Here is a 14,676-nt window from a genome sequence, read left to right as displayed (position 1 = left end):
ATGCAATTTAATATACCTTGGGATGAATTCTATTTATCCTATGTCCCGTACATATCCCCAATTCCTCTTCCAGTCTCTCCTGAGATTAGATGAGTGTGGCAGTTTAAAAATAAATCTACCATTTTTTAAAATATTGCTTTCAAGAGTTTAAGCCTAATCTCTCTCTCTTTCCTTAAGTACGAATAGAAGCAATCCCAACAGTTAAGGTAGAAAATATCCTGTGAATGTGTACGTGCTGTGAACAGGAACTAAAGACTTCAGCCTCTGCGAGTTATGTAAATGTGTCCTTTGGAAGCAGATCCCTTGTCCCAAGTAAATCTTCAAATGGTGGCAGATGTCTGGACTGTGTTCTCCAAGGAGATGTACAGGGGGAAGTTGTCCAATGAAGCCATTTTTGTACCCCAACTGTCAGAAGTTGAGAAGAAGAAGAATTTTTTTTTTGTTTCAAGGTTCTGAATAACTAGAAAATTTATTACAGCCTTAAATTTGCCACAGAAAAGGGTGACTGCAAAATATGGGTGTGCTCAAACTTTAAAAAAATTATTATAGCAAAAAATTTATTGTTATTAATCTTTCTCCGAATGCACCTTTCTTTAAACACACGTATCCCACCAAGTTTGACACTAGCTGAAACAGTTCTGGAAATCCTCTCAAGTATCTCTATGATCAAGAGTAAAATGAACGCTGCTGTCAGGCACCATCAGGCAGAAAGTCTCCTGAAAACAGGGCACTGTGTCCTCATCCATTTTATTCCCTGGATTTGCTGTTGTTCAACTTCTGGCTCTTCCCCAAAGTGAAAATGTTCATTAAACATTTTGAATCCATACCAGATATCAAGGCAGCTGTGACAGCACAATTAAAGACACTCATGAAAGAGGACTTCCAGGACTGCCTCAGAGAACAAAGGGAAAGAATGACAGGATAGGTTCATTTGTAGCAGAAAGGAGGGTTTTGAGGAGGATCAGTGCAAAGTGCCTGTTACCTAATAAATTGCTTTAAATTTAAATGGATTGTATTTTTCAATCACACATCATATACTCAAATATTTTCTTAGCCATATTACATACACACATACATGAGCATTTCATAGTATATGCGCATTTACTTCATATACATAGAGCATGTGTAATTATACGCATATACAGACATGTCTAAATCATCAGCAATTTAGTAACCAGGGTTTGTGTTGTTTTCTAACCAACGTGAGTGATTCAGTGTTCATATAAATGGCTCCAATATTTACCACCCCAAAGTATCATATTATTTGAATGCTATTATGTGTTTCAGTAATTTCTTTTTGGTGAGAAATAAAAGACATTTTCCGTTTGTGAACTTCTATTGCCTACTACTGAAAATGAAGAAAACGTATTACATAATAGTCAAAAATGCAAAACACTTCATCACTTGTGTCTTATTCGGTGTCATAATTCATCATATTGTTATAATTAATGCAAAAGTTACATGGTAAAGATTGAAAAGCATATGTGTATTTAAATGATATTGGCTGTTAAATTATTTCTAAGATGGATAAAAACAAGAACTCAGGTGTCTACACGTACAATACAGATTTTCTGTGCAAAGGGGCACCAAATCATGTTGTGCCCAGGTGTCATGAATAGTTTTAGTTTAATTATTGTCCTGATTAACTTTTTGTGACAGGAACAGAAAATCTCACATACACAAATTACAGTGGGATGGGTGTCATTTTTCTCACAGTTTGAGTAGATGGTTGGCTGGTACCAAGAAAGACAACATGGCGGAAGGGTGTGGTGAGGAAGGGAAGTGGATTGGTTTGTGGCAGCTGGGAAACAGCGTGGGAAGAGTGCCAGTGACAGATGTGCCTTCCTAAGGCAGCCTCAGTGAACACCTCCTCCCTCTGTGCCCACTGCCTCCTCACACATTCAGCTGTGAACGTCATCAAATTCATCCGCTGAGGAGTACAGGGCCCCTGCCATCCAATCCCCTTTCCAGGGGTCCCTTAATCCAGGAAAGTTACAATTAAAATTAATTAGCAGGATTATACCAAATGAGATAACACTATAAAGATGTCATTAGCATTTTTTTAGCTTTTTACAAAAATATAATAAAAGTAACTAATAATGTAGCCAATATTCTGGGTGTAGGTGAGATTTTTGTGTTAGGTATGGCTCTTCCACCTGAAAGTAAGTATATCACAAGTAAACTTAAGTGGAAGGAAAATTCGTTATGAGATGAATACAACGGCTCACAGGAACTGAGAGCAATTGGTGACACATCAAAGACAAACAAGGGCAAATTTCCAATGCCATTGGACAGGAGCAGTTCATTTCCTTGAAGTTTTGCTCTGTAACATTCCTAAGCAACAAAAGAAGTAAAATAACTCCGCCAACACCAGTTATTTAGGATTTACTAAATGCAGGGACTCTATGTGTGTTTTATTCATTCTGATCCTCACAGGGACTGAGTAAGATGAGTACAGCAAGGTCAATCTGATTTGAGACTCTCTGGGTATCGCTATCCTTTAACACTGCAGTCCAGAAACTCTGAGAGACAACGATTCACCTCCTGTGTCCTAAGTTCAAATGCAGTTTAGATCACAGTCACACATCTAATTTAATCAGCTGCGTGCAGAGGCTTGGGCTCAAATGAGATTTCCTCCTCAAACAATAGGGATAAAGAAGCAGCAGAGGACTTTTCTAGTAACAAAAGCGGTGTATAGTGGGGAACAGAGAAAACTTTACAGTGAAGAAAATACGAACAAATGCCACAAATCTGCTACATTTTTAAAAGCACATAATGGTAACTTTTTAAGTTAGCAAAGGGAGATAGAAACTACTATTGGGCAAGAGTGCTTATATTAAAAAGAGCACAGGTGATTCCAAGAAGTGGGACTGACTCAAGCAGTCCTGACAGAGAATTTTGTTTCAGAAGAAGCTTAATTTTAAACTTAAGTTTTAAAACCACCACATTTTTTGGCTATGGTTCAAATTTAAAGTGTGACTTAGGCTTAAAGGAAACAAGTGTGCATGATATAGAAATCCGTGAGTGTTATATTTGATGCCTGTGAAAGGACCAGAGGGGAATTGATGGCTGGGTAGGTCGTCTCAGGAAGGTTTCCCATGAGAAGTATCTTACCCTTTCCGTGTCCACCCACATTTGTCCTACTTTAGTGCGACTTCCAAAAAGATGTCTGTTTGTTCCAGGGCAGTTATATACTCTCCCACCACTTTTTTATGCCATAGCACACAAGAGCATGTATTTATTACATTTTTGACTATATTGAAAAAAGGTAAAATAGAATTTCATAACACAATAATGGGAGAATAACAATAGCTAATACATTGCATATTTTCATCTTCAAACTATTTACTCAGAGTACAAGAGACGGGCAGCCTAGTTCAGGAGGACATTTTGATTTAAAAAGAAAAAAAAGGGCTTATAATTGGCAAGGTTGGTTTTCATGTGGAACACTGAAAATTAGTTCAGCTTGTTTATTTATCTTTGTGTTTTGGTTTCCTTTTCCCCTGATATTTTAATTAACCTGGCAGAAGTTAGCATTTCAGAGGATAGAAGAAAAAAATAATAATCTAGACATATTAGATACAGTTGTATGTAAAACAAAGAGAATGAACCCAATCCTTTAAAAATATGGAAATGAATTTGAAATGTGTAACGACCTGAAATGAAAACCAGAAGTCGGTAACCCTGCTATTTTTTAGTTTGTTTTGGAATATGTTTTGGGAATGTAGACCAGGGAAACTGAACTCAAGTCCAAATCTGTCTGATCCCAAGTATATTTATTGCTTGATAATAAATGTAGGCAATCACTGAAATATTGGAGGAGTTTTGAAAAGTCTCAAAATGCATTTCTGCAGTCTAGTTAAGTCCAATTTAAAATACAGAGTTTTGGAGGGATGAGCTTTGTCCTCCACACGCTGTGGGAATTGGGCCCAAGATAATGGTGTCTTTTTCAGCTTTTTATTGATTATTCATCCTCTTATTGAAAATTCTTCATATTCACTTCAATCTTCAGCTTTTTAACTTGTTAACTTTTATTCTTGCTCTATTCATTTTCTCTTGCAGCATAACAAATTGTACCACAGTTTCACAGCTTAAGCAGCACACACATTATCTCCTCTCACAGCATTTGAGATTTGGAGTGGGGCTTGGGCCTGTGCTTCAGGCTCGCGAGGCTGCGATTAATACTTCTCTCAGGGCTGTTGTCACTCCTTGGTTCTTCAGGGTCAGATCTCCTTCCAAGCTCAGTGAGGGTCTGCTGAAATTACTTCCGTTTTTGCAGGCTAGACACTGACTTCCTTCGTGAGCCACAGGCCATTCTTGGTTCTTCCCGAGTAAAGATCTGAAAGGAACCTGAAAAAGAAGACTGGCAAGGTTAAAGCCAAAACTTTCCATAACTAAATATCAGAAATGGCGTCCCTTTCTGTCTAGCAGAAGCAAGTCACATCACCTGGCACACATTCGAGGGTGGGCACTTCACAGAGATGGGAAACCCAGGGGCAGGGTGGTCTCCAGCCATTAGAAGGTCACATGAGGACCGCTCTGTACCAGAGTCATCCTGAGGTCACGCTCACACGGGGGGCGGAAGTCACTTTATATTTCATGAACTAATTTCAGAATAAAAGTTTCCAACATATTTTGAACTGCTTACTTATCCTTTGTCCTCTTTTTACTGAAAATCAACTTATTATTAGGATAACACAGACATCAAGAACAGGATATAAATATTAATGTACTTGCGTTAACTAAAGACGGTATTCAGATGTCTCTAATTTCTCATCTGCACTGTATTCAAGGGTTACTCTTTGGTCACTACGCTCTCTCAGGACTACAACATTTCCTTTTTAATGACATCATACTTTCAAAAGTATCTGTAAATTATTTTCGAGAAAAAGTCTCAATTTGAGATTAGCTGACATTTCCTCGATTGCAATGAGATCTTTCAATTCTAGAAATAACACAATAATGATATTTCGATCATCTAAGTGCATCACATCAAGATATTTATGAAGAGACAATTAGGTCTTTTTCCATTAGTTTTCACTTTAAAACCGTAGTTCCATGAATATTTTTGTGGATGTGTGTTTTTGAAATTTTATGATAGATTCATAGAAGAGGAATTTCTGTACAGATGGATAAGTCCCATGTAATTTTGTCTGATACTGTTAAATTTCTCTCCAGAAGCATTATGGCAATTTTCAGTCTTACCAGCACTGAATGTGTGTATTACATTGAAATTTTATTTTTCCAATGATAATGGTATTTCAGTATTGTCTTAATTTACATTTCAGTGATTGTAAATGAACCTGAGTTGCTAATATGTCTGAAATAAATTTCATGTCATTTATTTGTGAATTTTCTTCCCATACATTTTTGTCATTTTCCCATTGGATGTTTGTTATATGGCCTTAAATTTCAAAGAGTTCTTTACAAATTATGGTATTAGTATTTTATCATGTGTGCAGCATATATTTTTGTCCTCATTTGTCAGTGTGTTTTGCCTTTGGTCATACTATTTTCTGTCATGAAATCTGTAAAGTTATTTTATGTAGTCAAATATCATCTCTATGGAATATGCATCTTTGAATCTAATATGCATCATTTAAGAAGTGAATTTTTGCAGCATTTGGAAGAATGCTTTAGGAAGTTGACTATTATACAATCATTATTGTCCTAACTTCAGATTTTCTGGGAATAATTTAAAACTAGAAATCTCAAACCAGAATTGAAATACATAATATTTTTGAAGAACCCAAAATAAAAAACAGCAATATTTTACTGAGAGTCTTATCAAAAGAGAAAGGGTATTTTTAAAAGACTGGCTTAATTTCAGCTATTGCAAATATTTATTAGATGCTAAGTATGATATAGTTATTTAACCAATATATTTAAGAACAGATACAATTTTAGTTTTATTTTTATATTTCAATTATTTTTATGTAAAGTTGTCTTTCATTACTTAATTTTTGCAATAATGCCACAATGCTTTTAAGCATATTCACTATTTTGTAAATTAAAAAGAATGAAATTATATTAAAATACTAACAATGAAAAAAGAGAAAGAATTTAATATGAGTAATTTACTTTTTGGGTTATCTAGAATTTGTTTTGGATAAAGGTTTGCTTGGTTTCCATGCTTTGCAAAATTTTATTATAAAAATGTTTTCATAGTTTTAATTTTTCCTAGATTAATGCCTTTAGAGAACTTGCATTAGTTTCTTTACAAAATTTCTTCAAAAAACTTAAGCAAATCAACTTCCAAACCTTCTTTCATTGATGTATAAGCTAACTGAAATATTAATTTTTAATTATTGTTATTCTTTTTCTCTAGACTTTTTTCTAACTAGGTTTAGGCTTTCCTTTTTTGCTCCTGCTGATATCTCAAGTATACATCATTTAAAAAATAAAAAAAATAATTGTCACAGGGTATGGAAAAGCACCAGTTCAGTGTGGAGAAAGGTCTGCATTATGCAAACCCCTGTACTTGAAATAATTAAGGCTTGTGCCTACTGATGTATTTACTCCTGAGGGTCTTTCTGTATGATCCATATTATGCAACGGGAAAGTGAGCAGAGGCGTAGGGTGGAGGCTCACCCAGGGACAACACCAATATGTTTTGTCCACCCTGCTTATATACCCTTAAAGAGAAGCTCTTCTGTTACTAGTTTATATCTGGAGCTTTGAGAATGACCTCATTTTTAAAAAAATACTGCTCTTTTTCTATAAACAAACATTTGAAAAAAGGTGATTCTGGAAAGATGGTGGTGGCCGTGACATAATTTAATCCAAACAGGGTCCCTAAAAAAACAGGCAAAAACAATAAGGAAGGCTACACTAATGACATGCGAATGATCTCTACAGGGAAACCAAGCAAGAAAGCATGCCGGCAGACCCCGTGTACCTGCAGGTGAGCACACAAATGCTAACACTCGCGGGACCCACATCACCAGCCTGTCAACGGAAGAAGCTGAAGAAACGCATTCTGAAAGCCTTGAGAAATTCCCCGTGGATGCGCACTGAGAAGCTCTGAGGGTGAATCTGAGAAGAGCTGCTGATTTCCTTGGCACCGACGCACAGGGGAATCGGAGGACAGTGCCCTGATGTGACAAGCAAGGACAGGGAGAGGACCCGGGCCCCAGGAAATATGGAAATTCACAGGACAAAGCCCCGGGCCACGGAGAAAATTACTGAAAGTGGAACTTACAGCAAACCGGAAAGGAAGGAGGAGATACAGATGAAAGTATGAAAGCAGGGCAGAAAATGCAGTCTAAGAATTTCTACAGATAGTGTTGATCACTTAGCCAAAACAATCGAAGAGGATCTGTGGAGATTTATTTTTATTTATTTATTTATTTATTTTGTTTTTTTTCTGGTAAGGGGAGCCGAACTCACGACCTTGCGCTTGCCGGGCAGGTGCTTTTTGCCGCTGAGCTAATTTCCCAGCCCTGAGTTTTAAAACACATAAGAACTATAAGACAAAACCAGTTGAGGCATCCCCTGCAAAATGAGCCTTCCTTCCACATCTCAGTCACCCTAATGTAGGAGAATTAATGTAATGACCAACAAAATAGTTTCAGCCAAATTTTATCCACTATCTATAACAGGAAAGAGAGAGTGAGAGCAGAATAGCATCACATTGGGCAGAAAAATGCATTGGAAAGGTTTGCTCATCTTGTAATGACACTGATATAAACGAATGGGGATGATGACTTAAAATTTCAAAACAATCATGAACTGATTTTAAAATGTGTGCTATGAAAGAACAACATGAATCAATTCAGGATTGAGATGATTTCAGGAAAAGCAGATTTGATGCTATAAGATAGGCTCAAAATATAACTAAAAAGTCATTTCAAAAATTGAAACTAATTTAAAAAGAATGGTAGTAAAAATGGGTAATCAATTATGAAAAATTTTCAAATTAGAAAAGTTATACAAAGAAAAATAGAGACTGTTACTCTTTGTATCTAGATGTTTCCCCAAAGCCTCATACAGTCATAGGTGGTGGGCTTCTCAGAGGTGGCTGAATCTAGACTTTGTGATCATTCATGGTCCAGTTCTGGGATTAAGGGAGTGAGTGCTACATCTGCCCAAGGGCAGGTAGCCTGCATACAATGTCAGAGCAAAGAGGCATGTCCTTCCCTCTCTTGCCTGGTGCCTTTGCAGTCTTCCACTTGCCGTGAACCGTTGCTTCTCTGCCAGTGCCACTCTGCCTTGGAGCCAGCTGATTATACACTGGACCCTCCACAAATTGTGAACTAAATAAGCCTTCTTGCCTTTAATGCTGGGTATTGTGTATTTTATCTCTGCAAAGAGAGAAGAAACTACAATAGAGAAGCTATTAATTATACATAGAAAGCATAGAAACTCCATATGCACCTATATCTATCATCTGTCTATACACTTATCTACCTAGATTTCCATTTCAAGAGGGACCCTGAAGAATAAAATAAGAAAACTACCACAAAACTGAAACAGAATAATATCTAAGTACAGATGAGGAAAATTTCCTGAGGTAGACTACATTTAAGGTAACGAGCTTCAAGGATATTGCCTAAATCAACGAAGAATGACAAAATGTATCAGTATCAAACCTGACAAACTATGAAATTTTAAAGAAAAAAGAAAAACTTCCTTTGGGCACTCAGGCCTAATGAGCAAATCATTCATAAAAAAAGCAACACAGCTTGCCTTTATATTTTTCAATGGAAGCCGTTATGCTAAGGAATATTGAAATAACATATTTAAAATATTAATATGTTCTACAGAAAATATAAGAAGGAAATGTAACCCATGAAATTCTAATGCTGAGAAAAATAACATTTAAATATGCAGGAGTCAGTTCAGTCAAGTCACAAAGATAATCCCATAATTTTTTTATTTAAAAGTCTACAAACTTTTGGAAATTTTTAAAAATTATAATGACATTGATATAAAAGGATGATAAAGATAACAAATTTTTTCATTTACCAAAGATTAATTAGATTGTTTAATATGTTTAATTGTTAGATATAATTTAATAGAACATGTTTAGTATTATAGCTAACATAATGATATTAAGAGTATTAATATCTAACATAAATTAGATTGTTATATATGTTACACCATGTATAATCTTGTATGCTTTTCCAACAGACAAAAAAGCAGGAAAAAGAGGAGGGTCCACAGATATGAGCTAGAGTCATGAGGCACTACCTCAACACTGGGAAAACAGTGAAGTGGAAACAAAGGTTATTCCTTTGTTTCAGTAATAACAGTAGTAGAGGGAATCATAGAAGAAAGATAAAGGAAAGGATAAAAATATTGCATTAAATTATTAGTCTTGGAGTAACTGTACTGCTGATGTCTGATTATTTGCTGGGGGGAACAGTTAATGATTAAAAGCTTTTTTATATTTAGACCAATTTTCCATGCTTATATCTGGTGATCTGAGCAATTTACGTGATGACAACAATTTGCAGTATAACAACCATTGGTGAATTCCTACAGTCCTGTCCAGTGAAACTATGTGTTGTCTCTAATGTTCATTTAAATTATTATTTTCTTATTCCCTTTAATGATTTGATCAGTCTTCTATTCTTATATCTGGTAATCTGAGCAACTTCATTGACGATAACAATATGTAATGTAACAACCACTGTTGATCCATATCATTTGGTTTGAAACCCCGTATCATTTTTCATGTCCTTGCTTTGTTTTTTTTGCATTTTGCTATTGTTCTTTTTTTGTACTGTTTTCTTTTTTTAAAAAATAAAAATTAAAAAAATCAAAAATTCAAGCAACAATTCTACTTCCTTAAAGATGAAATATAGCCCTGCACAATTCTCTCAAAAAGAGAGACCAGCAAAATGAAAGAACTTGCCAAGATGATGTAAATTTGTTTAAGTCACCTAATAAAAACAAATATCTTGAGGTTGACGATTAACAAATTCAAGTCAATACTCTGCTACTTACGTGATATACTGACATGTAGATATATCTGCATATATATCAATGGTTAAAACTTTAAAAGAACAAAATGATAGAAGGTAAACTCAAACAGAGCAAGGGAGCTACCAGTCTTAATAACTGATAAGACAGGAATCAGACAAAAATATCAAAAGAGAGGAAGAAAGGGCATGCTATTAATTTGAAAGGCTGTACTCACAATGAAGACTTGTTCATTTATACTTAAGGCCCCAGTAGTGAACAAATAACTTCCTTACAGCAGGGAATATAAACTATGTGAACAAATACATCAGTCATAACAGGTTGCATTCTCTCTAACCAAGACTGAGCAAGGGAACGAACAGGAGTGAGCTTGTACAAGACTAAATGCACGGTCACTGAACTAGATTTACAGGCATGAAACTAATTCTAAACATTAGAGAACAGTCTATTGTCAAATGTACATGTTACACTCATTAAAATTGGCCATACAGTGGAAGACTGCGATGAGTTCGAGGCCAGCCTAGGCTACTTAGTCAGTCCAAGGCCAGGCAGAACTGTGTGGTGAGATCCTCTAAAAAAATAGATAAAAAAATAAAATAAAATAGGTCATATTATAAGCTACCTGATCAGCTCTGCATCAATCCAGCTAAGCTGTAACCCCAGTGCCCTGCTTCTGGATTCTGGGTTTGTTTTGGATATACAAAGCTACTTGTGAGAGGTGGAGGTGGAAATGAATCACTGAGCCACTTGTCAGGAGGCTGCTTGTCTCAGTGAGGGAGAGCAGAGTCCTTTACTCCTCCAACTCACAGATCCCTGCCACTTCCATTTTATAAACTTCTGGATCAGTTTGTGTGCAACTCTTTGGCAAAGTCCAGCACTTCTTTCGTGTTCCACTTGTATCATCCAATTTGCTCCTGGAAGTGGTGAGGACTCGAATGTCGATTCTAGATAGTGACATTGTGTGTTTTAGCTCATTGCCAAGGTTCCAGCTCATCTTTGTGGGTTTCCTGTCCTTCTCCACTTCCCTCTTTCCTTCCAGACTTCTGATCTACCACTGAACTCAAAGACTACTTGTCTGGCTCCACAAACACTTGAATTCTAATCTCCATTAGAATCTCTATTATTGTTCTTCATGGTTTTGGGGAAATTTTCATTTCCCAAAACCTGCTTAATCAATATTCCCAAAGCTTTGCTTCTCCCTAGTGCAGAGGTGAACTCTGTCTTCACTGCCCTTGACAGTGAAAAAGCATTTATGTTGCCTCAACCCATAAGGTGGGGTACAAGGCTTCTCACTGAGCAGGAAGGCATCTCATGCTAAGACACAGAGAGTGATAGACTTCCTGATGCTCTTTTAAAACATTTCACCTTGAAACCCTGCCACCGTAGTCCACATAAAGAACCCCCCACAAGAGAAGGATCTCGTCCTTCATTCTCCATTAGGTCCTCAGCAAAGTCCTTCACCAACTTGCAAGCCACATGGGCAAGTGTTTGGGGAAGTACAAGGTCATCGATCTTCTATTTTGAGATAAACAATCCCAGTGAAATCTCAATGGAGCAGAGATGAGCTATCTCCACTGAGCTCTGTGCAACTGCAAATTTTATGAGAAAAATAATCTATTACAGCTATTTTAAGCCACTAGATATGGTGATAGCTTGTATCACAACTGACTAGAGCAGTCATTCATCATTCCTCAGCCTACCATTCCCTTTCATCTGCTTTGTACCATGGTTGAACAGTCATGGATTACAGTAAGAATGAGATCCTTCTCTGTTCCACTCCAAACAAAATGAACAAAACCAAAATGCTCCATAGCAAAAGAAGCTGTGGTGTAGGCAGCAAGCCAGTTAGTTTGCATACAAGTTAGTTTGTATCTCACTTTTCTTCCACCCTTACTCCTTTTAGTTTGCCTGGGAGGCTGGGAAGGAACTTGTTGTTCAGCCTTTTTTTCTGGAGTTGTTGCATCCAGGATATGTCAGTTAGCACTTGGTCCTTAGGATAGATACAGTGACATGTCTCTTAAGTAGACAAGTTGAGAGTCGTAAATGTTTTCATCTCACACATTTTTAGTCCTAGGAGTTTCTCTTTCAGTAACAGCTTTGCAGGAATTAAACACACATTCATAAGAATCAAATATATCAACAGAGTCTGACAATTGACCTTAGTATTTCTACTCAGAGTACACATTTAAAGAGTTAAAGAAATATTTTGTAGTTTATATATCTGTCTCCTAGAGAATGAAAATACTATAATACTAAATACATGATTCAGTGATCAACAATACCATTATCTGTTATAATGTCATTTCTATCCATTTTAGCAGGTAAATAGTATTTTAGATAATATAAGCTACAAGAATAAAGACAAATACAGAACAAATTCATATCATATTTATTTCCACTGAAACTTGAGACCTCACCTTAATGAACTATTTGATTAGATCATCTCTCATTTAGAAGTTATAAAAAGAAAGGTTGAAACCTTCCTATGGTGGTTTTTTACTCATTTTCCCACAATTTAGTTTCCAGTAGTTACTTGAAATTTCCCCCCAAATTTTTGTCTGGTATGTTACTAAACATTAGCTTTAAACAATATCAAATTAAAAACTTTACCCGACTCCAGGCCAAGCCATATTATTTAAATTGTTTTCATTCTGCTATGTTGTCACTGGAAAAATTTGACTTTTCTAAAATAAAGTTTTTCTTCCGTGAAATCTGCAGGAGGAAATTATTCATATAGCTAATACTTTCTTCATTTTTACTCTAAAGACTACTGACATTTTTACTTTATTTTCCCCTCTTAGGAAGTGGAATTTCTGAAAAGACCTTTCCTCAAATCATGAAAATGTATTGCTTACTGACACACACACTGAATTGACTCACTGTTCATTCAGAGCAAGACTTGGGCATGTTGCCTTATGTTGAAGGTTGTGGTTGGAAACTACAGCATGGATTTTCCTAACCGGATCTACTGTATATTACATAACATATGTGGGATTTTTTTTTGCAGTGAATGAAGAGAAAAAGCAGTAGATTGTCTCCAACTTCAGACTACTCATTTATCTTTGTATTTATATATGACAGGTAACTAATATACAGGTTGTCTCTTTGGAAGGTAAAATTTAACAATTTTCTTACTCTGTGGAGGTGGTGGGATTAAATTATTTAAGGGTTTTTTGAGTAAGAGTTTGCTAGGTGGGAGTAGAAATAGTGGAAATCACTACATATAAGACATCGAAGAGCTCTTGAGGAATTCACAGCCAAAGGAAGGAGAAAGATTTACATTCACTATGAAAGATGTTCTAAACTAGATCTGTTTATGATCTTATGAAAGAAAGGAGCAACTAAGAATTGAGTAGAAAGATTTTCAGGGACAGATCCCAGGATACAAGAGGAGATAAGTTATTCCATGTTGTAGTGGGTTGATAACTGGTGGTCAATGTGTAACCCCCAGCTGAACTGAGTAAGCATGGTTCTGGGTGAGGGAGGCCCACTGGGGACTGTTGCCAGCAGCATAAGAGGTAGACCTAGAGAAGAAGAAAAAAAGGCTTTTGGGAACTAAGGTGGCTGTTGGGAGCAGAGAAAGGCTGTTGGAGCTGGTGGAAGCTATAAGGAGCTGTTTGTTGTTTTGGAGGAGCTTGTCGTGCTGGCTTTCCTAATGAACTTGGCTGTTTTCATCCTCCAAGGAGCTTGGGGCCTTGTGGGTACTGAGAATAGCTTCAGTTCATTTTGAGGGAGCTGTGGTCCTCACTCTGAGCACTGCCTCCTGGTTCTGGAGGGGAAGATGGTGCACTGCTGATCTCCTAGAGAAGCTTGCTGTGTTGGCTTCCCTGATGGGGAACTCGGCCATCTTGATCATCAGAGCAGCTCAGGACCTCACTGTTGATCATCAGAGCTCATGACCTCACTGTTGCTGAGGATGGCTGTGGTACCTTTCATGGGAACTCTGGTTCTTCTGAGCATTGCTTCCTGGCTCCGGTGCAGATCCCTCAGCCTGCTAGCACAGATCCTTATCCCACTAGCACAGACTTCCTAGATTCCACCACTGACCTTTGGGCCTTTGCAGCGTAGATCCATGAAACAGGCCTGAATGAGATATTGTTATGAGCTCTAGGCCTTCAGCTGGACTCATTCAGGACATTTCTGTGGGATCCAGACCCTCAGCTAGTTTCCTTGGCCTTGGTGTGTGGACAGATTTCCTGCACTCTTTTGTATATCATTCTTTGGGTGACTATTATAATCATATAAAATGTGTCCTATATTATATTGTTTCCCATTGCAAAATAAGCCCCATACCATAACACATGTTGGTAGGAAAAAACATACATGAGAAAAAGACAGCACAAACCTTATTTTCAGAAGTTAGGCCCTTGAGAAAAGGTTTAATTTCGTTCCCCTTTCCCTGCATGATTGACTGGTGCCAAAGTTGAGACCCTCATTGAAAGAGGTCCCAAACACAGCAGAGCCAGGGGCAGGACCAGCGAGGAGGCAGCCAGGGACTGGCCACACCCAACAGCCAGCACCCTACACCACACAAACCCCTGGAAGTGAGCTCCACTGGTCCCTGTGGTGGATCCTACATCCAGTCAAGTTGAACATATACTCTAATTCTGAATCCTGTGGACACAGAACTTTAAGAAATTTACCTTATGTCGATTTTGCAAATCCAATGATTTATTGGATTGGTGTCTTATACATTGAAATTTCAACATCTCATCCAGTAAAACTGAAGAGGTTCTTAGTTTTACTTTA

Source organism: Chinchilla lanigera, unplaced genomic scaffold (genome assembly GCF_000276665.1).
Source record: "Chinchilla lanigera isolate Chin_1 unplaced genomic scaffold, ChiLan1.0 scaffold00017, whole genome shotgun sequence".
NCBI lineage: Eukaryota > Metazoa > Chordata > Mammalia > Rodentia > Chinchillidae > Chinchilla > Chinchilla lanigera.
The sequence above is the reverse complement of the archived record's forward strand: the minus strand, read 5'-3'. Positions refer to the sequence as shown.